Source organism: Lissotriton helveticus, chromosome 5_1, assembly GCF_964261635.1.
Source record: "Lissotriton helveticus chromosome 5_1, aLisHel1.1, whole genome shotgun sequence".
Lineage (NCBI taxonomy): Eukaryota > Metazoa > Chordata > Amphibia > Caudata > Salamandridae > Lissotriton > Lissotriton helveticus.
The window spans coordinates 1,369,165,257-1,369,191,231 of NC_136065.1; the positions used below are offsets into that span (position 1 = coordinate 1,369,165,257).

Genomic DNA, 25,975 nt, shown 5'->3' on the forward strand with positions numbered 1-25,975 from the left:
CCCGCAAGGGATGTCAGACCACTTTGAGCTGGAGTGTCTGCGTGCAGGAACCTCAACATCTTGCGTCAGTGTGTCAGCATGGAAGTCTTTCTCCTCTGCCCTGGCACAGAAATGGTGTATATATACCCAAAAGGTATCCTCGGAGGCTGTGTCATGTCGGTTGTGGATGACGGAAGGGAAGACCCTTATACATAGTTATTATGAGGAAGATGGCAATCCTGCTGTGATTCTGAGAATCTTCATGCATAATTAATGACATCTATGCAGCACTTAACTAGGTAAAATGTCAGTGTGATGGTACAGTAAATATAGGTGAAGGGTTAGGGGACTACTCAAGCCTATATTGGGGTACCCTATGAAACATAACACCATGACAATCAACCTCCATTCTCCACCCAGTTTTTTAAAACTACTTACCTCGTTTTTCTTTTTCTGCCACAACCTTATTCTCCCCTTCCCATGAACCCATAACATCCTGTTATCCCTGTCCCCCAACCTTTTTGCTCCTCAACCCACTCACCTGGACCCCACCCTTGCACCCCCACCTCCATGAGAATCAAGCAGACCCATCATGCAGAGGTCTGACAGCGAGATGCACCTCCATGCCTTAGCACGAGAAAAGAAAAAGAAAAACAAATTTCCCCATGTAGTCTAGGCCAATTAACATCTTATGCACTCAATCCCACCACCCGCAGAAGGTAAGATACAGTTGAATTCTTGGAGATCAACAAAAGGAGGATAGGTCAATTATACATTAAATAATAAATCTTCGACTGTATAACCCTTTTACTAAACCGTCATCTAGAGATAACTATCATTTCAGCCCATCCATAAATTCCATAACTTTTATCTCTGAAGTAAACATATAGGTTTTTTCTTTACAAGTAACTTTGGGCCAGATGTAGGTAAATTCAATTTAGCAAGTCCTTAATAGCGATTTTTACCGAATCGCTATTAAGGACTCGCTAAATTGAATGTAGGTAGGAATCGCAACAATATTTGCGATTCCTTAATATTCCTTAATTGTGAATCGCAAATTGAGATTCGCAATCAAGGAATACCATCCCATTCATTCCTATGGGCCAGGAGGCCCAAAGGAATGAATAGGATTTGTGCCCACAATTTGCGAGTAACCAAGAGGCACTCGCACATTCCGGGCACAATTTTAAGGGTGCAAGGGTTCAAAAAGGACACCCTGTTGCACCCCAGAAATGTGTATCTGTGTACATGTGGCGCACATACATACCCTAAGGGCATGAATGTGTGCCACATGGCATTTTAAAAAAAAGCAAAAATTGCTTTTTTAAAGGAAATCGCTAATTACCACCAACTTGAAGTTAGTGGTAATTAGTGACTCCTTAAGGCTAAAGTGCACTTTTTTTTGTGCTACTTACATTGCATTTAAGGAATTGCAATTTGCGATTCCTTAAATGCAATCGCAAAATATGGAATCACAATTTTTGCGATTGCTTATTTTGCGAGTAGGTTTAATCTTACCTACATTGCTCAAAGCCAGATTGCGATCGCAAAGGCTGAAATTCTGCGAATTTGGGCGTTCGCAGTCGCTACTTGGCTTCCTACTTCTGGCCCTTTGAGTCTAGAAGTATTAATGAGATAGGCCCAAAGTCTTTTATCTTGACAAGGTTTAATCATTTGCCTGCAATGTTGCTCCACTGTTATGTGAGAATAATCAGACCTCACGGAAAACACATGACCATTAAAACAACATTGGGCCTCATGGTGTGCTTTCTCAAAAACTAGTTGTTTCACCAGAAAGTTGCAGAAGAACACCAGGATGGCCCTTGGCCTGGGGTCAGGAGAAGAACCCTTCCTCATAGATGAACGCAGCAAAAAAGGAAACGTATGAGCCCTTTGTATCTCTCGGTTCCAAACCAAACCCTCCAACTCTGGAAATGCACCTTGAAACATTTTGACAATGAACCCCTTCATGTCCTGGCCCTCTGCCCCTTCCATAAATCGCAAGATTCTCAAAATATTATGACGCTATTGTTTTTCAAAATCTTCCAGCTTCCATTGGACATCCACCAGTCGGGCTATTGGGCCTGCGTTTGTTCTTTCATTGAGGCGATCTCTGTCTCTAACACAGTAGTCTGCTCCTCTACTGCCAATCCTCTCCACTCTCTCTGTATAAGTTTTGGATATTCATATTGTGCCCTGAAGCTTCCTAGAGGCCGCATTCACCCTCTGGCTATGAGCCTGAGGCTCCTCCTGTTCAACCATGCCTCCTCCTCCAAGTGCTCCTCTGATTCCGCACTGCACAAATCAGACAGTGAAAAGAATGGCTCTACTACCTGGTTATCTGAGCCAGGCCTTGTTGAGTTCACAAGAGTCGCTTCACAGCTTAACCCTTCTACAGAACCCGAGTGCAGATGCAACCCTTGATTCAACACAGCCCGGTACATTCCTTTCTGGGGGAAGTCCTACATGCCCCATACATTGAGCAGTGTACAGTTCCGAGGGTCATGGCCCCTTCATTCTAAACTCGGCAGAGGAAGATAAGGTACCCCCAGCCCTGATTTTCCCAGCACATTATCCTGAGCATTATCGCCACTGACCTATAGCTTTGTAAGTGAGTCCTGTGGTACATGCTCCTCGTTCAAAGTGCCCTTCTGTTGATTTTTAATGGCATTCTCAATATACCATATTTTGCATTGAGTTCCTGTTCTCTCCAGGCTATGTTAGGCTCCACAGAGATGGCTGCCATTATTGGCTTGGGGGTGTCGGTCTTCCTTGCGATGTGTACGCTGGGCTGGGTGCCAACCTTATAAGCGAGGGCATGCAGTTCTGTATTTTTCAGTTGCTGTTACCCACTCCTCTTGCACGTGTGATCAAACAATGCTTATTTATCATGTCCTTAATGGTAATCTGGGTACCCAAAATGCTGTAATCAACCACAGTACAGAGGGCAGTGCACCGAGCCACCAACCCTACAAAAGAGGCAGCTACTGATCTCTTCAGTCTTCCTACTGTATCCTTACAAACCTGAGGGTCCTGGTCAATCTCCACAGCCACCTGAGGCTCTGATTTGTTAATGGTCTCCATGCTCTTCCAGCCTTCCCACCTCTTGTCGTGTCCTTTGTGAATCCTGTAACCTCACCTGTGCTCGCTCTTAACTTCTGATCTCAAGGCCACCAGCACCACTACTATGGGGGCTCTTTCGTTTGACTGTTTTAGGCACCATCATCTCTTTAATTTTTCACACTGGCTGCCAATTCTCAAGCCAGCTCTACCGGCACAGCAAGACCTGTCCTGCCAGCCAACGGATCATTCTCAGGAGCCAAGGTAAATGTCTCTCCTGAATCCATAGCACAGCCAAAACCATCAGTTGCCGCCATAACCAACTCTGGGGTCCTCACGCCATGTCAGATGGAGCTGTGTTGAGCTTCTGGATCACACAGCTGCAATCTTGCTCCTCCTTGCCTGTCGTTGTATTGTATGATATTATTGCACTGTCTCTGTTTAGTATGGGATGGGATGGGAATCGGGATGGTGTAGCCTGTCATTATATGGTATGGTATGGTATGGGGAAACAGCCTTTACATCACAGTTCGAACTACGCTGTGCCTTAACAACGCGGTCTAAAACACAAATGTGCCTTTACAATGCATTGCTTCACCACACAAGTTGTGACAACGACTTGCCTCAAGGGAAGTGTTGTTGGACTGATGTTGGATTTTATGTCCAACACTTTCCCTACTGTTGCGCAGATTGGAGTTGAAATACTAAATATACTATTCCAAAGTCCATCGCTTTCCCTAAGGCAATGACTTGCATTGTAAAGACACATTTGTGGTTGGTTCAGACCACGCTGTTAAGGCAGGCATGGTAAATGCCTGTGTGGTTCCAACATAAGACCATGGTATGATATTGGACTGTTATTGTGCAGAATGGTTTTCTATGGCCTGTCATTACAAAGTATGGTATGGTATGGTATAGCATTGCCTGTCATTGTATAGTATAGTATTGCCAGTCATTGTATAGTATGGTATAGCATGTCATTGTATAGTATGGTATGGCCTGTAATTGTATAGTATGCTATGGTATGGCCCGTTATTGTATAGTTTGGCATGCCCTGGCATTGTGTAGTAGAGGTGGTATAGCCAGTCATTGTATAGTATGGTATGGCATGGTATGGCCTGTCATTGTATAGAATGGCATGGCCTGTCATTGTATAATAATGTATGGCACAGTCTATGATTGTATAGTATGGTATGACCTATCATTGCATGGTATATTATGGTTTGCTTTGGTATGGCCTGTCGTTGCATAGTATGGTATTATTTGGTATGGCCTGACATTATCTAGTATGTTATGGTATGGTATGGCCTGTCATTGTTAAGTATGATATGGTACAGCATGTCATTCTACAGTATGGTATGCTATAGTATGGCTTGTCATTATAGTATGATATGGCATGGCCTGTCACTGTATAGCATGGTATGGTATGACCTGTCATTGTTTAGTATGGAAAGGTATAGTATGCCCTGTTATTGTGTAGTACGGAATGGTATGGCTGGTCATTATATAATATAGTATGGGCTGTCATTGAAACGTATGGTATGGTATGGCCTGTCATTGTAAAGATGTACTATATACACTAAGGATTATCTTCATTTGAATGTGATTGGGTATTTCTGTACAGACACACATTTAAAACCCAATCCCTGGTAGATTAGGTCTTCTGTCCTAAAGAATTGCCCCCTTATACACAACTCTATGAGCTGGATTAGATCATAATATCCACATCCAGCACCCACTGCTTTTCACTATAACAAGAGGACCATATATTAAATTTGTCTGGGTAACTCTTAGTTACTTTGAACTCACACTGCACCAATCTACACCTATTCACACTCTGAGTTCTGCCACTCATACTTCACAAACAGGATCGAAATCAAAAGATCTCAGGCAAAGAGCCCCCTTGAGGGGCCCATTAGGTATTGCAGCACCTCCTAACGAGGAGCTCCCCTATGATGACGCATGCCATTCTTTTGGGTGTGTGAGGGCCATTGGTCCTGAGAGATCAGATCTCACGATCTGGTTTCTCAGTTCACCACCGACCTTATCTCTATTGCCTTTTTCGCTTGTATTGATAGGTACTGCATACTCTGTTTATTGACATGACTATGGTATGGCCTGTCATTGTATAGTATGATATGGTATTATATGGCCAGTCAAAGTATAATATAGTATGGTATGGTGTCGCGTGGCCTGTCATTGCTTAGTATGATATGGTATGCACCGTCACTGTTTAGAATGGTATGGTTTGCTGTGGCATGTCATTTTATAGTATTGTATGGTATTGTACTGTCATTGAACAGTATGGTATGAACTGTCACTGGGGGGAATGTGAAGGTAAACACCCAGGCTATCTGTCTAACAGAACACTAGCTATGTATTCAAATGCACCATTACCAAAAATAGAGAACTTAAACCATAACACAAACAATCATAATGATATCAAAAATAGTGTGTTTTAATAAAAACAAGGATACATTTTTACAATGTAATTATACAGTTATGATGAATTGTTGATAGAAAGTCATATTCTTTTGTATTAAAAAACATAAATTAAAAAACATTAGAAGGACAGTGATACATGTCCTATCTATTGTTGCTGTGGCTGTTGTATGTCAGTCAACGCGTTTCGACACGTCGTGGTGTCTTCCTCAGGACATTTATAGTTTCAGGCAATTTATCTATAAAGAACAGAGTGATATTAGTTCTCATTTTTTTCTAAAAACAGTGTCACAGTTTACAGTTTCATTTTATCCATTCATGATTGATGATAACGAACCCCAGAAAAATTATTCATTTCATTTCTGTTATTTGATTCACTTCAGTTAGCATGAAGATATCTAGTGCAGTTCATTATTTTATCTAGAGTATTACTTAATACATAGCATAGTGTACCTTCACATTGTATGCTTTCCCTGACCCAGGATTCTCATCCTTACCAGGGGGCCCTTGTTACTTCACAAAAAAAAAACTGTCACTGGGGGGACACATACCTGCTTGAAGGGGGGAGGCGAGGAGGCCCCCACTGCAGCCGCCACCGCCAGGAGTCATTCTTTCCTGCCCACAGCGCCGCCACCCCGGGACTACATCTCCCGGCAGCCTCAGCGGCGGCGCTGCATCGCGACGACACAAGTGCGCCAGGAGGCGCCTCAAAGCTGCGCTCTGCTCGGCGGAGCGGGGGGACACATACCTGCTTGAAGGGGGGAGGCGAGGAGGCCCCCACTGCAGCCGCCACCGCCAAGAGTCATTCTTTCCTGCCCACAGCGCCGCCGCCCCGGGACTACATCTCCCGGCAGCCTCAGCGGCGGCGCTGCATCGCGACGACACAAGTGCGCCAGGAGGCGCCTCAAAGCTGTGCTCTGCTCGGCGGAGCAGGGGGACACATACCTGCTTGAAGGGGGAGGCGAGGAGGACCCCACTGCAGCCGCCACCGCCAGGAGTCATTCTTTCCTGCCCACAGCGCCGCCGCCCCGGGACTACATCTCCCGGCAGCCTCAGCGGCGGCGCTGCATCGCGACGACACAAGTGCGCCAGGAGGCGCCTCAAAGCTGCGCTCTGCTCGGCGGAGCGGGGCGACACATACCTGCTTGAAGGGGGGAGGCGAGGAGGCCCCCACTGCAGCCGCCACCGCCAGGAGTCATTCTTTCCTGCCCACAGCGCCGCCGCCCTGGGACTACATCTCCCGGCAGCCTCAGCGGCGGCGCTGCATCGCGACGACACAAGTGCGCCAGGAGGCGCCTCAAAGCTGCGCTCTGCTCGGCGGAGCGGGGGGACACATACCTGCTTGAAGGGGGGAGGCGAGGAGGCCCCCACTGCAGCCGCCACCGCCAGGAGTCATTCTTTCCTGCCCACAGCGCCGTCGCCCCGGGACTACATCTCACGGCAGCCTCAGCGGCGGCGCTGCATCGCGACGACACAAGTGCGCCAGGAGGCGCCTCAAAGCTGCGCTCTGCTTGGCGGAGCGGGGAGACACATACCTGCTTGAAGGGGGGAGGCGAGGAGGCCCCCACTGCAGCCGCCACCGCCAGGAGTCATTCATTCCTGCCCACAGCGCCGCCGCCCCGGGACTACATCTTCCGGCAGCCTCAGCGGCGGCGCTGCATCGCGACGACACAAGTGCGCCAGGAGACGCCTCAAAGCTGCGCTCTGCTCGGCGGAGCGGGGGGACACATACCTGCTTGAAGGGGGGAGGCGAGGAGGCCCCCACTGCAGCCGCCACCGCCAGGAGTCATTCTTTCCTGCCCACAGCGCCGCCGCCCCGGGACTACATCTCCCGGCAGCCTCAGCGGCGGCGCTGCATCGCGACGACACAAGTGCGCCAGGAGGCGCCTCAAAGCTGCGCTCTGCTCGGCGGAGCGGGGGGACACATACCTGCTTGAAGGGGCGAGGCGAGGAGGCCCCCACTGCAGCCGCCACCGCCAGGAGTCATTCTTTCCTGCCCACAGCGCCGTCGCCCCGGGACTACATCTCACGGCAGCCTCAGCGGCGGCGCTGCATCGCGACGACACAAGTGCGCCAGGAGGCGCCTCAAAGCTGCGCTCTGCTTGGCGGAGCGGGGAGACACATACCTGCTTGAAGGGGGGAGGCGAGGAGGCCCCCACTGCAGCCGCCACCGCCAGGAGTCATTCATTCCTGCCCACAGCGCCGCCGCCCCGGGACTACATCTCCCGGCAGCCTCAGCGGCGGCGCTGCATCGCGACGACACAAGTGCGCCAGGAGGCGCCTCAAAGCTGCGCTCTGCTCGGCGGAGCGGGGGGACACATACCTGCTTGAAGGGGGGAGGCGAGGAGGCCCCCACTGCAGCCGCCACCGCCAGGAGTCATTCTTTCCTGCCCACAGCGCCGCCACCCCGGGACTACATCTCCCGGCAGCCTCAGCGGCGGCGCTGCATCGCGACGACACAAGTGCGCCAGGAGGCGCCTCAAAGCTGCGCTCCGCTCCGCGGGACGCCGGGCTAAGCCCGGGCAAAGGGCGGGCCCTCAGTGGCCCTCAGAGGCACGAGGAGGCCGGGACGGGCCACCCCACTTGGCTTCAACGAAGGAGGAGGTACCGAGTTGTTTTATTTTTCCTTCTTATTGATCCCACATTGTACTGTTTCTCTGATTTCCTCTCAACATGTCCATCTGGGAGGAGCTGAATGCCTTGTGTGGTACGAACTACGTCCAGGACGTATCTACCCCCCCTATAGTGGGTAGAGATGCTGATGAGGAAAAAGACAATGACACTGAGAATTCATCTAATGCCGACAAAATGCGCACTAGCCCCTCATTATCTCCCTCCAACCCACCCATATTATTGCCGATTGAGGCCGTGAACAGAATACCTGACTCCGTATCACCACTTCAACTGACCTTACTGGCCCAGATCGAGCAACTGTTAATATCTGCTTTATCACCCCTGGTCACAAAAATCAACGATCTGGGAGACAGGTTGACCAGTATTGAAAATACAATACTAAGGAACTATACACCAATTGAAAAAACTGCTATACCCATTCACCCCATTCTCCCCAGCAACAATGAAAAGCTCAAGCCCACGACAAGTACGAAAGCTCAAACTCTTGAACCCCTTATGTCTATACCTAATCCAAGAAGTCGTAACATTACTTTTAACTCCGTACCTGTACCCCATAGAGTTCCCAGGACCGCACTTCGGATTAACTTACCTCCAGAAGCCGCCCCTTACGTGGCTGTTCTCTCTGGGGTCCCTGTACCTAGTCAGAGCAAATTTGAAACTCACCAAGACCTGTTAAACAAAACCATTTCCTGGCTAAAACAAAACAGACCATTGCCATCTGTTTTAGATGGTGGAATCCTGAGTGTCAGGAGGGTGGGGTGGCTAGGTACGTCGCCCAAAGACATCCCGGGCGACCTGATTTTAATTAAATTCAAGAGTATGAACATTGTCCCCTATCTGCGATCTTCCCAGCCCAAAGAGGGAGATGGCCCCATTTGCATCTGGGACTTGTATGATTTCTATCCCGGCCCCCGACCCCATCCGTCCTTAAGGCAAATGACACTGAACAACAATTCTTGGTGAAAAGGGATTCTATGAACCTTGTGCCACTAACCCTCTACCCTTTTTTTTTTTTTTTTAAACCTTTATTGTACAAAGAGTGCTCACAAATACGGGCCTACAACCCAACGGGCTGGCCACCACATAATAGAAGCAAAATGAGCAATACAAGTTTGTCCACAGGATATGACAGCACAAACACAGGAGAGAAACCAAAAGCCATAGAGCAATCAGCAGGGACAGGATATTGGAAGGTTGATTTTCTTTTATGGGAGCGGGGAGTACAGGATCATGATGGGCAGTGAGTCAATCAACAAGGGAGGGGCCGTGGTGAGCCGCGATCCGGCGATCATAAAAATACAGGAGAAATCCAACACAAAGTAAACATATCGATAAATACAGGCACAATTGGAGTACCACAAGGAAAGGCAATGTCGTTCGCCGTCCAGCTCCCATCCACCACAGCAACAACCCGACTTAACAAACCTAAGTAAACAGACCCCATCGTAAAAAGCAATACGATACGCACCCCAACAAAAGGAAGGAAGTCCCCCATGAAGAGGGAGGGGAAGGAAGAAAAAGGAAAAAAGAAGGGACTCCTACCCAACCACGCGCCCCCCGGTGACAAGGCAGGAAAACAGAAACCGGTACACGGCATACATTAAAGGTCGATGACAGAACACATAGCGAACCATAATCACAATACGACCGGAAGGTCAACGCATCAGAAACACCCCAGGGGGACACATGACGAGACAGTGTCCCGAAAAAGCGAATACTCAAGAGCCATAGAACAAAAAAAAGGGGGGGAGAAAAAAAAAGGGGGGGGGGGAAAGACCCCCCAAAGTGACAGACCCCCCCACCCACCCCTCAAGCCCACCCTGCACCCCTGCAGAAGGCTATGGCCTACCCCCCAGCAGCGTGCCTGTCGCCCTAATTAGAACCCGAAATATAGAAGAGCAAAGAAAAGACGGAAACAAAAGACAAAAACAGGGGAGGGGAGAGGAGGGGAAGGGAAAAAGGGAAAAGAACACACACGGGAGAGGGCCAGGAGACAGTATTATCTGTATCCACCCACCCGCCTGAGACAAAGGGCAGAGCCCTCGGGAAGTCAAAAAGTATCAGGATACACTCCAGGAGTACCATAAAGTCACATATAAGCATACTGTTACATGCCGATCATCCAACCAGTACAAGACTACCGCACACAGAGGTCAATTTGTATCAGCCCTGTCCTTGTCTGTCCAAAGTTGTAGCGGTCCGATCCACTGAGAACCAGACCGCGAAGAACCGAAGGCATAGAACAGGGAGATCAGACGGCAGTCCAGATAAGACACGTGGAGGAAAACACGGAAGATCCATGAAAGTCATGGAACATCGCACACAATGCAGGCACAGTTTCAGGGACAGTTCAAAAGAGGCCGACCCAGCTGGGTTGGCACAGGAACCATGGCCGGTCGGTCGAGGCGAAAAGAGGCAGGAAGAGACATCGAGTCCAGGCCAGACGGAATCCGGCCCCCGGACCAGCGGCAAAGGAGACAGCACAGGACAATGAAGGGCAACGGAACTCCGCACACCCACAGACGCAGCTGTCGCCGGGGCCACATTTCCTAGGATAGTTCCAGCCGCACCCTGCAACGGTGAAGCCACACCCGGGTTTGAGGGCCCGAACGGCCCGAAGAGAGGATCCACCTCCAGGATGAAGACGGGTGCAGCCAAAGAAGCTCGCCAGGAGTGCAGGGCGTCCAGGATATCCTTAAGTGTAGGAAAACCTTTACAGTATCCGGCACCCGGGCCATGCGGCGGGCCTCCAGCGCTCGTCCAGGCCCGGCAGAGACACTCAGGGTCGGCCGCCATCTTGGAAGCCCGGCGAGGCCGCGGCGGCCGCCAACCTCCGTCGGGGCAGCAGCGAGGCAAATGAGGACCAGCCGACCGGCGGCAGGGCACCCCGGAGCTGGAAGGGGGGCCACCAGAAGATGGGGACTCGCCGGCTCCCCAGTGCCGCCGGTCCCGTTCTCCGAGTCCGGGCGGAGGAAATCAAAATGGCCGGACCGGAGAACAAAGGGGGAGCAAGCCGGATATACGAGTAGCCCCGTCAATGGAAGGCAGCGCCTCCACCCAAGGCCTCCGGCCCACCGGAGCCGGCCAGCAAGCACAGCCGGCCCACACGCACAACGGCCTCCACGTCCAAGTCCACAGCGCCATCAAGGGCCGATCATCGCGCTCCGTCCCGTCCGGGCGCCGCCGAGAAGGTCCAGGCCAGCCCGCTCCGGAGGCCCCGAAGCGAGCGGGAGCGCAACACAGGATCCACGGCACCCAGGACCACCGGAGCAAAAGGTGAGTGCCTGCAAGGCGTCTTAGCACTACAGCACAACAAAGAGGGCTTCCCGGGGCAGGATAACGGCAGGATAGATGATAAAAACAGGCAGGCGAACGGAGCCGAGCTAAAACGCGGCCATCTCGGACGCGAGCTTGGCTCCTCCCCCCTCCCTCTACCCTTTTTCGATTTTGCACGTACCTTTTTCTTTCAGCTGAATTGTCAAATTGATTTTAGTTTGTTTTTAATAGTTGGTTCCTTCTTACCTTGTACATGATATGCTGAGTCATTTATACATGTATGTATTTTTACTTGCTGCTTTTATGGTTTTAAACAAAAAAAACGAATAAAGCTTATTTTGATTTGATTTGATTTGAACTGTCACTGTACAGTATGATATGATATGAAATGGCCTGTCATTGTAAAGTATTGTATGGTATAGGCTGTCAATGTATAGTATAGTATGGCATGACCTGTCATTGTACAATATGGTATGGTATGGCTGGTCTTTGTATAGTATGGTATGTCCTGTCATTGTATAACATTGAATGGTATGGCCAGTCATTGTAGAACATGGTATGCCATGGCAATGTATGGTATGGTAATGACAGTTTTTCTATAGTACGGAATGGCCTGTTATTGTCTGATATGGAATGCCATGTCACTGTATAGTGTGGTATGGTATGGTATAGCCTGTTATTGTAGAGTATGGCATGGCCTATAATTTTGTATCATTGTATAGTATGGTACGGTGTGTAATTGTATAGTATGCAATTGTATGTCATGTTATGGTATGGTTTGGTATGTTCTGTCATTGTATTGTATCGTATGGTATGGCCTGTCATTGTATAGTATGGTGTGTCATGGCCTGTCATTCTATCTGACGGCATGGTATGGCCGTTCATTGGGCAGTATCGCATGGTATGGCCAGTCATTGTATTGTGTGGTATGGCTGGTCATTATATAGTATGGTATGGCATAGCCTTTCATTGTACAGTATTGTATTGAATGATTTTTCATTGTTTGGTATGGTATGGTATGGTTTGTCATTGTTTGGTATGGTATGGTATGGCATGTCATTGTATGCATTAGTATGCTATGGTAGAGATGGTCATTATATAGTATGGTATGCCATGGCCTGTCAATGTATAGTTTGGTATGGTATGGCTTTTCATTGTTTAGTATGGTCTGCTATGGCTTGTCATTGTATTGTATGGCCGATCATTATATAGTATGGTATGGCCTGTCATTGTATAGTATTATATGATATGGTATGAATTTAAATTGTATAGTATGATAGGCATGTCATTGTATACTATGGTATGGTATGGTATGATATGGAATAGCTGGTCATTATATAGTATGGTGTGCAGTCGTGGTCGGCATGACTCGCAGGTGGTAGGGTCACGCTGGGGGGTTTAATTTAAAATAAAAAGTTAACTTTCCTTCACCGCCCATTCCTGCATTGCCTCTGCTGCTCCTCTCCTGCTCTCCTGCCTCCGGTAGGAACAGGAAGCACGCAGACTGCCTCCACTTCCCTAAAGCCAATCACAACGTTGCAAAGGCAGCATTGTGATTGGTAGGGATGCCGACCAGCCAGGTGCCCATGGGGAGGCCATTTTCTCCATGTAGGCTGAAGAAGCAGAGAGCGTATGACTGGTTTGGTTGGCCCTAGAGCCAACCAAACAGTCAGTGGCCTCAGCAGTGGGCAAGCCACTCCTCCCTGACCAAACCAACCAAACATTTCTGTTTACTCATAGTGTGAGAAGCAGAAACATAAAATGGTAGTTTTACCATTTTATGTTTCTGCTTCTCGCACTGCGAGAAAGCAGTAGGGCGACACTCTTCCGCCCTAGTGGAGGAGCCGCCCCTGATGGTATTGCATGGCCTGTCATTTTATAGTATGGTATGGCCTGTCATTGTTTAGTATCCTATGGTATGGCATGTCATTGTATAGTATGGTATGCCATGGCCTGGCATTGTATAGTATGGTATGGTATCAATTAATGATCAATCAATGATTTGTAGAGTGCTTCTTATCACCCGTGAGGGTATCCAGGTGCTGGGGGGGGGTGAGGGGTGCTGTTGGAAGTTGTCAATCGAACATCCAGGTTATTAGGTAATCTCCGAACTTCTGTAAGGTGGGTGCATTCAAGAGGTGGAGTGGGAGGCCATTCCAGGTCTAGGCAGCCAGGTAGAAGATGTGGCCCCCGCTTCAGCTTTTGTGGAAATCAGGCGTGTGGGCAAGGGAGAGGGAGGCGGAGCAGAGTTGTCTGCCGGGTTAGTGGAAGCTCAGTCTGTGGTTAGGGTCGGTTGATCATTTGTTGTGCGTGGCCTTGTAGGCATGGGTCAGCAGTTTGAACTGGCATCTTTTTTGGATAGGGAGCCAATGGAGCACTCTGAGGTGGGGAGTGATGTGTGCTCATCACGGCAGGTCAATAATGAGCCTGGTTGCAGCGTTTTGGATGGTTTGCAGCCTGCTCAGCAGTTGTGAGGTGATGCCTACGCAGAGAGAGTTTCCATAGTCTAGGCGGCTGGTGATGAGGGCTTGGGTAACGGTGCGTCTGGTGTTTATGGGGAGCCATCTGAACATTTTCCAGAGCATGCGGAGGGTGAGGAAGCAGGCTGTGGAGGCAGCATTTACTTGCTTCTACATGGTGAGCTTGGTGTCAAGAATGATGCTGAGGTTTCTGGCATGGGCTGTGGGAGTGGGCGAGGAGCCCAGTTCCACTGGACACTAGGAGTTGTCCCATTGGAAGGTGTTGCTCCCAAAGAGGAGTACCTCTGTTTTGTCGGTGTTGAGTTTGAGGCATTTGTTTTGCATCCAGCTGGCTACGCTCATCATGCACCTGTGGAAATTGGTTTTGGTGTTAGTGAGGTTTGAGGATAGGGAGAGAATGAGCTGAGTATCGTCAGTGTATGATATGATGTTCATACTATAGGATTTGACCAGTGTGGCCATGTATGTATTGAACAGGGTTGGACTCAGTGAGGACCCTTGGGAAACGCCACAGATGATGCTCTTTGGGTCTGAGGTGTAAGGCAGGTGGCGGATGCTCTGGGATCTTCCGGTGAGTAAGGAAGCGATCCATTTTAGGGCATTTCCTTGGATTCCTATCTGATGCAGTCTGTGTAGGAGGGTGTAGTGTGGACTGTGTCAAAGGCTGCGGAGAGGTAGAGGAGGATCAGGGCTGCAGACTCTCCCAGATTTAGTAGAGATTGGATGTCATTTGTGGCTGTGATTAGGGCTGTTCCTGTGCTGTGATTAGCACAGAATCCCGATTGGGATGGATCCAGGAGGTTGCTGATCTCTAGGTGGTTGGAGAGTTGGCTATTTATTGCTTTGTTCAGGACTTTAACCGGGAATGGGAGCAGGGAGATGGGCTGGTAGTTCTTGAGTTCTTCTGGGTCAGCAGCATTATTTTTAGCAGAAATTTTACTTTTGCGTGGTTCCATCCTTCTGGGAAGGAGGCAGAGGTGATGGATGATTTGAGAATGGTGGTGAGTTCTTACTGATGGAGTTGCTCTCCATGCTGAACATGTGGTGGGAGCAGGGGTAACTGGTAACCCTGGGCGTAGTGTGCGTAGTGGGGCTACGCGAAGCTACGCAAAGTGGGTGAGAAACTACGCCAACCTGCGCACTTCGCGTAGCCCCACTACGCGCCGCATGCCCCCCTCCCCTACATACCTAATTTTATTAAATGGGCACATCTAAATAAATAAAAGGCACTTACCTTGTCCGCGGCGTCCCGGGGCTCCCTCTGCTCGTTCACGCCGCCGTCTTGATAACCAATGCGCATGCGCTGGTGGCCGCGCATGCGCATTTCTCGCGAGAAATGTGCATGCGCGGGACGCCTCGGACAAGGTAAGTGCCTTTTATTTATTTAGATATGCCCATTTAATAAAATTAGGTATGTTCGGGAGGGCGGGAGGGAGGCGGTTGGCGGGCAACTTGGCTACGCCCAAGGAGTGGGCGTAGTGTTGCCTGCTTCGCCTACTTTGCAAAGGGCGAAGTAGGCAACACTACGCCCACTTCGTGGGCGTAGCGAAGTCCTTCACCCAGGGTTAGTATCTGGGTGCTCCTGAGTGGATGGAGCTCCAGATGGTAGCAGTGGTTTGCATTGTTAGGTTATCCCACATAGTCATTATAGTGTTTGAGATGGAGTTGCTGCTGTTGAGGAGTTCATCAACATTGTTCTTGTTGGTTGCAAGTCAAAGTGTTCATAGATGGTGGCGATTTTGTTGTAGAAGTCTTAGAGGATTTCGCAGAGCTCCTGCAAGGGGGTTATGATGTTCTTGGTTGCTAAGGGGTTGGTGAATTCTTTGATGGTGGTAAGGAGTTTCTTGCTGTGGTAGTTCTAGCTTCGAGGCGGGTGGCTAGGGCTTTCTTTTTTGAAATTTTCAGACATATGGGAAATTTATTGAGAGCCACTTTGAAGTTGGCTCGGCCGCTGGGTGTTTTGTTGGTACACCAAATGTTTTCTAGTCATTTGCGATTGCGTTTGGAGGCTTTCATTCAGAAGTGAACCAGCTTGTGTGTTTGTAGGGTCTACCTTGTTTTGCGGGTTTGAGGGGTGCGACTATGTTGGCGTTAGATGATCCAGGTGTTGAAATTTGAATGGCTGCCTTGAGGTCAGCGATGGTGTTCAGGGTGGGGGGGCTGGGGTGTTGAGGGTGTTGATCCATAGATTTTCCATTACCTTGCTCCAGCTCCTATGGGTGGTGCTCATCTTGTCCATGGCAGTGTTGGGGGTGGTGGAGATGGAGAAGTGGATGATTGAGTGGTCAGACCAGGTGATCACCGAGGTGTGGCTGTATTTGATTCTGCTGTTGGCTGTGAAGCTCAGGTCCAGAGTGTGTCCAGCTACGTGTCTGGGGTCGGTGACAATTTGGGGGAGGTCGAGGTTGTTCATGCACTCTATTAAGTTTGCCATGTTGGCGTCGCTGAGGTCATCGATGTGGAAATTGAGGTCTCCGAGGAAGATGGACGTCTCGGAGCAGATGGCCAGAGGGGCTAGGAAGTCAGAGATGTCCTTGAAGAAGGCGACGGGTGGTCCTGGTGATCTGTATACAATAATGCTGATGATGGACTTGCTGTCTGTGTTGAGTTTGAAATTGAGGTGTTCCATAATGGGGGTGGTGTTGTCAGCGGCTACTGTGCAGTGGAGGGACTCTTTTTGGATGATGGCTATACCACCTCCGTGTTTGTTGACTTGGTCTTGGTGTATGACCTTGTTGCTGCTAGGAGTGGCGTGGTGATGTACAGTACAAAATCAGGGTAGAGCCGTGTGTTGGTGAGGATGATGACGTCGGGGGTTAGGGAAGTGATGGTGTCCCAGATTTCTGTGGCGGGTTTGTAGAGTGATCGGGCATTGATCAGGCAGAATTGGATCCCTCTTTTGTCTGAGGGTATGGACTGGGTTGCAAGGGGGGGCGGGTCGACATTGTAGGAGAATTGGCAATGTCAGCAGGAGAAGGGTCCTGTCGTTGATCATGGGAAAGTGAGGCTTCAGAGATCACTGCAAGGTCCTGGGATCAGGGCAGTTAACTCTGCCCTGGAGTAGCAGTGGGTGGTCAGATATCATGGGGTCCTAGTGCTGGGTGTGGTCCAGATGCAGACAGGTGCAGATGGGCTTGCCTTTGGTGCGCTTTTTGCGCACTGCTGCTGTGCGGTCACTCTGCGGACTCCATTAAGTAGGTTCCTGGGAGGGGGCGGGGCACTGACTGGAGGTTAGGAGAAGGCAGGAGGGGAAAGAGGTTAGGTTTAGGGAAAAGATGCAGTGTTACAAAGCAGGGGACAACGAGTCATTCACAATAGGTGGGAAAAAAGGTCACAAATAGCTGGGAGAAAAACAAGGTTATGGAGGCAAAAAGGAGGCAAAGGTTTTATTAGGCAGGAAGGAAACAAGATTTATGGAGGTAAAAAGGTTAAGTTTAGGCAGGAAAAAAGACTGTTTATGGAGGCATTAATGAGGCAAAAAGTTACATTTAGATGGGGAAAAAAGACTGCTTATGGAGGGAAAAAACAGTGAAAGGTTACGTTTAGGCGGCCAAAAAAGACAAGGTTACGTTTAGGCGGAAATGTAAAAGAAAAAAAAACGTGCCATCTCCCGCACTTGTTTTTAATAAAGTCCCCAGGTGAGCTAGGTCCTGGGGGCATACCGTGAATAATTAATTTTAAAAGGAGGGGGCGTACGTGGCCCCCCTCCAAGGGTATTTGGATGCCCAAAGGACCACCAACTCCCTGGGGTTACAGAAACATATAGGGGGGCTGCAAGGGCCCTCCCGGGCCCCAGGGACCACCACCTCCCAGAGGGCTTTTTTTTTTTTTAAAAGAGGATGGCTGCACGGACCCCCTCCTAGGGCTTTTAGAATGGATGGGAGCTTTCAAAGTGCTCTAGTTTGCTAGTAGGAGGGTTTCATCTCTTTCCCTGTCCGTAGACATGTGGACAGGGAAAGAGATGAAAGGATTGTTCTTGCACTCAGGGAGCTGCTTTTCCAGCAGCACCCTATGTGCATCAGCAGTGCCGGCACCCACAGGAGGCAGGAGCCGGCTGGGACCGTGGGGCCTAGAGACTCCTCCGGGGTCCCAGGCGAATGTCAGCAGGGAGCAGATTGAGACAGAATTAAGGTCAGAAAAAAGCAGAAAGAGGTAGAATAAAGGTCAGCAACAAGCAGCAAGAGGCAAGTTAAATTTCAGAAAAAGTAGAAAGAGGCAAAATTAAGGTTAGCAACAACTAGAATGAGGCAAGATAAAGGTGAGAAATGAGCAGAAAGAGGCAGAATAAAGGTCAGAAACGAGCAGAATGAGGCAAAATAGCGATCAGAAACGGGCAGAAAGAGACTAAATAAAGGTCAGAAACAAGCAGAAATAGGCAACATAGAAGCCAGAAACAAGCAGAAAGAGGCAAAATAAAGGTCAGAAACGAGCAGGAAGAGGCAGAATAAAGGTCAGGAACAAGGAGAAAGAGACAAAATAAAGGGTTGAAACGGACAGAAAGAGGCAAAATAAAGTTTAGCATCAAGCAGAAACAGGCAAAATAGAGATCAGAAACAAGCAGAAAGAGGTAAAATAAAGATCAGAAACAAGCAGGAACAGGCAAACTAAAGGTCAGGACCGAGCAGAAAAAGGCAAAATAGAGACCAGAAACTAGCAGAAAGAGGCAATATAAAGGTCAGCAGCGAGCAGAAAGAGGCAAAGTAGATAACAGAAATGAACAGAAAGAGGTACAATAGAGATCAGAAACAAGCTGAAAGAGGCAGAATAAAGGTCAGCAACAAGCAGAAAGATGCAGAGTAAAGGTGAGGAACGAGCAGAAAGAGGTAAAAAGAAGATCAGCAACAAGCAGAAAGAGGCAAACTAAAGGTCAGCAATGAGTAGAAAAAGGCAAAATAGGATCAGAAACAAGCAAAAAGAGGTAAAATTAAAGTCAGAAAGAGGCAAAAGAGAGACCAAAAATGAGCAGAAAGAGGCAAAATAAAGGTCAGCAATGAGCAGAAAGAGGCAAAATAAAGGTCCGGAACAAGCTGAAAGAGGCAAAATAGAGATCAAAAACAAGCAGAAAGACGCAAAAGAAAGGTCAGCAATGAGCAGAAAAAGGCAAAATAGAGATCAGAAATTAGCAGAAAGAGGCAAAATAGAGATCAGAAACAAGCAGGAAGAGGCAAAATAAAGGTTAGCAATGAGCAGAAAGAGGCAAAATAGAGATCAGAAACAAGCAGAAAAAGCAAAATAACGAGCAGAAAAGAGCAGAAAGAGGCAAATTTAAGGTTAGCGACGAGCAGAAAGAGGCAAAGTATTGATCAGAAATGAGCAGAAAAACAAAATAAAAATCAGAGATGGCCAGAAAGAGACAAAATAAAGGTCAGCAACAAGCAGAAAGAGGTAAAAACAACTCAGAATACACCCACTCAGACACATACCCACTCAGACACTCACTCACCCATTCATGCACCCAGTGAGAGACACTCATGCACTCACACAACCTCTGAGGCTCTCACTCACACACTAACTCTGAAAGGTTACAGTTAGGAAATAACATTAAAAAAAATGTAGAAATTCCCTGAAAAAAGCAAAGATTACAGGGACGTTATAGTTTTGTACAAATAAAATCTGAGCCTATCTAAATCTGAGCCTATCTATAACGTCCCTGTAACCTTTGGTGTTTTCAGTGAATATATATACATATATATGTGTATATGTTAAGACATTTTTAGGGTTTAGGGTGGATAAAGGTTTTTGGGTGGCAAGGGTATTTTTACGGTTTAGGGTGGGTAAAGATTTTTGAGTAGCAAGGGTATTGTTAGAGTTTTGGGTGGGTATGGGTTTTGGGTGGGAGAGAGCCCTTTTTGTGATTTAGTATAATTCTGTTTAGTAGTTGCAGAGTTAGTAAAAGCAAAATTGTATATCTAGGGACACGGATCCTTCATGGATCCATTGCAGTAATCTGTGAATCCACACGGCAACAGCAATGCCATAATTAGCTGGCTGCAACCTGATTGGAATGTTGTGGCCACCATTTTAGGTATTGGGGCACAGTACCAGGGCCTGCAAATGTGAATGCATAATGATTGAAGTGGTCAGGGTGCCACCATCCATGGATGTGCTAGAGGGGTCACAAAGGGACCTATGAAGGTCAAGAAATTGCCTTACATTTATTTTCCACATGTGGGGATCTGCAGAACTGTTGTGGTGCTCAGCTTGGCCACTGTGTGAAGTCGCAAAAGATCAGTGAATCCCGCTGTAATGTAAAAAAAAAAAAACTCCCAGACCCACTCAGACCCTAACTCAGTTGCAGGGATTCTGCAGAGTCACAGAACTACGCTTGGGATCATGGAAACTTAGCATCAGGGACTGAGTCATCCTACCACCTGAGTGCCCATGAGTCTGGGTACCGACAGCTATAGTGTCTAACTTGCCATCTTACTCACTCACAGAGGAACAAGTGATTGGACACCCCAGAACCCAACACTCCTGACCATTTAAGGAATCACGGTTACAGGACACACACCCTTTCACTCTCACTCTTGTTCTAGTCCACACTAAGATCTGATAGAGACAAAAGAAAAGTTTAAAATGTTTATTTTAACTATAGTGCTCTTGTATGCTGTATACGTGCCTCAACAATTAGAAAAAAGCCTAAAACAAATACGGTTAGCATAGCAAGAAGTCAGTAAATCGTAAAAGGTGCTGGCCTTATATATGACAGGGTAGCCTATCCTCCCTCTCTTTCTACAGAAGCAAAATGATTATATATCATAAGATCTCTGGGTGTTAGCAGCAGACCCTGTACCTCCATCTATAGATGGGAGATCTACATCACAGGTGCTGTCACGCTCCCTTCTCTGGAAAGATCCCTCTCCAGGTGTCTGTTACCCACCCGTGTTTACATATATGACCAAAGTACATGTTCCCAAACAACAGCTGCAACTGCATATTTTGTCTAGGTGCTAGGGCCTGACCAGAACAGAATAACAAGGGGCATTGTTGTTCAACCTTATCTGCAGTGTTCAGACTAAATCCCAGGAAAGAACAAAACACAACAACAACAGCATGTTCTGTGTGAAAGTTGCAGTGTGACACAAAGTGAAATATGTTCATTTAGTAATGTGGGCAAAGCAGAAGACAGTCTGTCATGGGCTCATGCTAATATAGGGTAAACGACAATGGCCACAAGAACCACGTGACAGCTCATCCACTCACAAACTCACTCACACACCCACTCAGACACTCACATAGCTACTCATAGACCCATATAAACACTCACACACCCACTCAGAGACTCACTCATATACCCACTTAGACACTCCCACACCCACCCACCCACCCACAGACCCACTCATACACTCACACAGCCACTCAGAGTCTTACTCACACAGTCATACACCCACTCAGAGCCACACAGAGCTCACTGACACACTTACACATCCACTCACAGACACCTATTGACAGGCCTACACAGATCCTCATATACCCACTCACAGACCCAATCAGACACTCACACCCCCATTTAGAGACCCACACAGACACTCACACACCCACCCACAGACACACTCACAGACCAACACACACTCAGACACCCACTCCACAGACACACATACACACACACACTTCACAGACACACATACACACCCACAGCCACTCACAGACACACAAAGACACTCACAGACACTCATATACCCACTCAAAGGCCCACTCACACACTCACACACCTACTCACAGATCCACACAGACACTCGCACATCCACTCACAGATCAACATAGAGACTCACAAACTCACTCACAGATCCACACAGATACTCATAAACCCACTCACAGTCCCACACAGACACTCACACACCCACTCACAGACATACTAACACACTCACAGACCCACACAACCACTCACACACCTACTCACACACCCTCATATCTACTCACACATCCATGCAGCCACACACACACACCTATTCAGAGACCCAGAACACCACTCACACACCCATACAGCCACTCACAAAACACTCACACACTCATGTGTATACCCATGCAACCACTCACATACCCACTCACACACCTGTACAGCCACTCACACACCCACTCAGAGATCCACAAAGTTTGTCACACACACACTCATGTACCTACTCACACACCTACACAATCACTCTCACACCCATAGCGCCACTCACACACCCACCCACTCAGGGAACCAGAAAACCACTCACACACCCATACAACCACTTACACACTGATACAGCCACTCAGAGAACCACTCACACACCCAAACAGCCACGCACACACCTACTCAGCCAGTCACAATGCGCTGACACACCCACCACACACCCATTTACACACCCACAAAATAACTCACACCCATTCACACACCCAGGTTACAGGGACATTATAGTTAGTAAATACATTAAAAAAACATAGAAATTCACTGAAAAAAGCAAAGGTTACACGGACGTTATAGTTAGGAAAACGAATTAAAACAAATAAAAGTTCAATAAAAAAGCATTGGTTACAGGGACATTACAGTTAGGCTCAGATTGTACAGCATGATGATTCTAATTCTAAATAGGCTCATCTAAATCTGAGCCTATCTATAACGTCCCTGTAACCTTTGGTGTTTTCAGTGAATATATATATATGTGAATATGTTAGGGCATTTTTTAGGGTTTAGGGTAGATAAAGGTTTTTGGGTGGCAAGGGTATTTTTAGGGTTTAGGGTGGGTAAAGATTTTTGAGTGGCAAGGGTATTGTTAGGGTTTAGGGTGGGTATGGGTTTTGGTGTGGGAGAGAGCCCTTTTTGTGATTTAGTATAATTCCGTTTAGTAGTTGCAGAGTTATTAAAAGCAAAATTGTATATCTAGGGACCCGGATCCTTCACGGATCCATTGCAGTGCTCTGCGAATCCACACCGCAACAGCAATGCCATAATTAGCTGGCTGCAACCTGACTGGAAAGTTGTGGCCACCATTTTAGGTATTGGGGCACAGTACCAGAGACTGAAAATGTGAATGTATAGTGATTGAAGTGGTCTGGGTGCCCCTACCCATGGATGTGCTAGAGGGGTCACAAAGGGACCTATGAAGGTCAAGCAATTGCCTTACATTTTTTTTCCACATGTGGGGATCCGCAGAACTGTTGTGGTGCTCAGCATAGCCACAATGTGAAGTCGCAAAAGATCAGTGAATCCCGCTGTAATGTCATGATCATGATGATTGCCACTTTGATATCATTGTTTGAAAATTAATCAATTGCCTGCACTAAAAATTAATTTGTATTTTTAACAAGGAACCTCCCAGGCAAATCCTCGTTCGCCACCTTCTGTGCTGTTGGGTTGATTCCACTCACCATTATTTACATAGTTTATAATTGTTATAATAGGGTGATATGACCCAGGATTATCGGATGCCTTGCCCTTTTTTTTAAAAAAACTGATGATAAGGGGCGTGACCAAGATGGCGACCTAGGTAGACGCAGGACCTCGAGGCCCCTTGCACCAGACCCCTTCTCATAGCCAATTTGTGCATTATAGTCCCCAAAATTTGCACATAATTGGCTGCAGGGCAAGAGAGGGCAAGGTCCTTTCTCCGGAAGCAATTTCAGCTGCTCCACATCACTGGACGAAACTGATCCAGCCCAGCTACCTGCTCCGCAAAATGGCGCCCAGACTGAGTGCACTATAATGCGGCCTCGCCTGAGCCCCAGCGGCAATCTACCACCTTCCGCCCCAAATACAGTGAGTGAGCCGCAGCGGTGCGGGGGGGGGGGCGCATAGGCGAACCCTCTGTAGGCACGCCGCGCACACCGCAGGGTCACCTGGTACCCCCGAGCGGCGTCACGAAAATTGAGGCCGAGGCTGTTGGGCCTGGGTGGGAACGGGGTGATGCCTGTGAGCGTAACAAGAAGTCCCTGCACAGGACCACAGGCGGGGCATCGCTGACAGCATACAGAGGCCCTGGGATCAGCTGCCCCCCAGCGAAGCTCCTTATGGCGCCACGGCGCGGGCCTGGCTCGGTGAAAGGGTGACGGGCCGAGCGCCCGGGGACGGCCCGCGCCGCGGCTACAGTGGAACCCACAGAACGCCCGGCAGAGCCAGGTGAGCGCAATCCTCTCTGAGAACACCCCCCTCCCGGGTCAGCGCAGTGCAAGGCCGAAGGAGCGGACGGAGCTGGCGCACACTGGGTGGGGCCCTGTAAAGTGGAGATGGAGCCATAGCACCGGAGGACCCAGTGGCGCAGGGAACTGGAGCCATACTATAAGGAACTGGCGAGGCTGGGGGGGAGCAGTAGGAGGGCCCCTCCATAGGTGAAGGCGGGGTGTGGCCCAGCAAATCAGCGGATAGGCAACTTCCACGGGCCCATGTCAGGAGGCGCAAGACGGAGGGCGCTTGCAGCGCCCCCCGGGTTACCAGAGCTGAGGGGGTTAGGAGGCCCCGGAAGACTCACCCGAACGTAGCTGAAGAGCTAGAACCCCCCCCCCACCCCCCCGCGCGAGAAGCGCAATGTCAGGGGCCCTGGCGTTGGGGATGTATCAAGGCTCCAATCCGTACTGACGGTGCATGAACAGAAGAATAGGCCGGCACAAGCATGGCCCGCCGGGGGTGCAGCAGGAGCAGGGCCACTACCAATAAGGTTGACATCAAAGGGGACAGAGGTGACTGGGGCGCAAAAGACACTGAAACCGCCAATTCGCGGTCCAACAGAAACCGCACTACAGCATTCGTATTAAGGGTATCTACCGGGGCGGCTGGGCACAACCACACGAGAGGGCCACATCTAGGCGTCTTGAGTGCGCACCTGTAGCTGAACAGCACCTACCTGCCGCACAACTTGAAGAAGCGGGGTGCGCCCTGGGATCTCTGCAAATCCCCCCTGGCACAGATCACAGCACAGTGACCCCGCAGGACTTTGAAGGGGGGTGAACTTATCGGTCGTAATTAACCAGGGTCGACGGTGATATCTCCCCTGAGGTGCTGGTGAGCATCAGGAATGGTGCCCGAGTTGGGGTATCCTATCATGGACACAACACGCAAAAAGGGGGAGCGCACACTGACAGACATGCTTCTTAAAGGGCCCAACAAGGGTGACAGGGAGCCCCCTCCCCTCCACCCCAAAGCAGCAGGTAAACCACGAGGACGGGGAAGTGCAGATCACCCGAGCATTCCTGGAGACACTTTTCAACTCTCTACACGAGAACTTTCACAAGCTCAAACAGGAGGCAGAAGGAGAAGTGAGGGAGATATGCCGCAAAGTAGAGGGGTTGGGGGAGCCGGTGGCACCCGTTGAGGTCAATGACCACACCAGAAGCGAAGAAATGGAACATCTCCAGCAGGAACTCATCCGCCTCAAGGACCAGCAGGTGGACCTTCAAGCGCATGCTGAAGACCTAGAGAACAGGTCGAGACGCAATAACATTCGGGTCCTAGGCATCCCATTGAAAGCAGAGGGAGCTGATGTAACCCACTACCTGCAGGGCCTCTTTCGGGAGATACTCGGAGAGGGCTCCGACTTTGAAATCCGTATCGATCGAGCACTCAGAGTGGGTCTGGTGCGGCGCAAGCCTCCTCCCCCTCCAGACATCTTGGCCTTCCTCTCAGACTTTCCACTGAAGGAGCAGATCCTTCGGGTAGCAAGATTGAAACAACCTCTCCAACACCAGGGACACTCAGTGGCACTACTCCAAGATCTGTCCTCCATCACTCTTCAAAAAAGGAAAGCGTTCAAAGACGTCACTTTTTTCCTGAGAGACAAGGGGATCTTAAAATAGAATGGGGCGTTACATCAAATGAGATCACTCCAAGAAACTGGCACCCTACTGGGCCTTGACCATAGCGAACCGGATGCCCACCAAGATCACTCTCAAAAATCGCCGAGAGGAGGATGGCAACGAGTGGGCAGAAGACGCCCGCCCACAGCAGACATGAAACCGGATCACACAACCATGTCAAAGGAACGTGCTTCGGCCCTTGACGCAGTGACTAGAAACACCTCACCTCTTCCATGATTTGATCTACAGATGAGGACACATACGCACTGACTCATAGCTGGCTGGGGGGGCGGGGGAACAGGTTGCATGCGGCTACAGGGAAACTTCACCACAGGCCTGCGACACTGGAGGGT

The 25,975-nt window shown here is 49.1% G+C and overlaps 1 long non-coding RNA gene across 1 annotated transcript in view; it reads right to left on the reverse strand.

Moving 5' to 3' along the window:
* Positions 1-5,529: 5,529 nt before the first annotated feature.
* Positions 5,530-25,975, reverse strand: part of LOC144753629 (uncharacterized) — a 37,922-nt gene continuing 17,476 nt past the window's right edge. Inside the window, exon 3 of the long non-coding RNA XR_013594438.1 lies at positions 5,530-5,720. This is a non-coding gene — a long non-coding RNA (uncharacterized LOC144753629). The remainder of the gene's footprint in view (positions 5,721-25,975) is intronic.